This window comes from Octodon degus, unplaced genomic scaffold (assembly GCF_000260255.1).
Source record: "Octodon degus isolate 3935 unplaced genomic scaffold, OctDeg1.0 scaffold00039, whole genome shotgun sequence".
Classification (NCBI taxonomy): Eukaryota; Metazoa; Chordata; class Mammalia; order Rodentia; family Octodontidae; genus Octodon; species Octodon degus.
This window is the reverse complement of record NW_004524615.1, coordinates 2,102,303-2,102,951: the sequence shown is the minus strand read 5'-3', so window position 1 is coordinate 2,102,951 and position 649 is coordinate 2,102,303. Positions and strand designations below refer to the sequence as shown.

Here is a 649-nt window from a genome sequence, read left to right as displayed (position 1 = left end):
CGCCCCGCGCCCCGCCCCGCCCGCTCTCTTCCCGGTACTCCTGCACCCCTCGCCGGTCCGCAGGTTTCTCTCTTGAGTCAGGATAGCGCTCTGTCGCTAAACGGCCCGCGATGGGCGGCCCCAGCTTCCGACCCTCCGGCCTCAGCGTCGCGGACCGTGGGACTCTCGGGCCTGGCAGTACAGCCGTTGAAGCCGTCTCCGCCCACTTCCCCGCCCCCCAGCCAGTGTGAGGAGTCCGCCCTTCGTGTGCTGGAGGTCCCCCTGAGAGGTGACGCTGGACCGGAGGCGACAGCAGTGGCCGAGCCAGGCCGGGGAGCGCGCCCCGCGAGTAAGCCGCGGCGCCGCGTAGCTGCGGAGAGGACGCCGGGAGCTGGGCACACGGGTTGGACGCGCGGCGCTTGGACCTGGCCACCTGCAGGCATTCTGGGGTGCGGAGCCACTGGGGACGAGTCCGCGCTGTCCCCAGGAGAAGGGTCCCGACACCTCCCTGCGCACCCGTCTGGAAGGGGCACGATCTGCACGCTCCGGAGCCCTTGTGCAGGACTTGGGAAGTACTTGTCCTTCGAGGCCCACGCGTCCTACCGGTCTCCTCCCAGTGCTCTCCGCCTGGGTGATTGGCTGTTCTGTGGGGTCTCGGGGCCTTGCGCAG

The 649-nt window shown here is 70.6% G+C and overlaps 1 long non-coding RNA gene across 1 annotated transcript in view; it reads left to right on the top strand.

Annotated features, from left to right (window-relative positions):
• Window positions 1–388, top strand: part of LOC111816763 — a 21,501-nt gene extending 21,113 nt beyond the window's left edge. The window contains exon 3 of the long non-coding RNA XR_002821101.1: window positions 64–388. This is a non-coding gene — a long non-coding RNA (uncharacterized LOC111816763). The remainder of the gene's footprint in view (window positions 1–63) is intronic.
• Window positions 389–649: the final 261 nt, after the last annotated feature.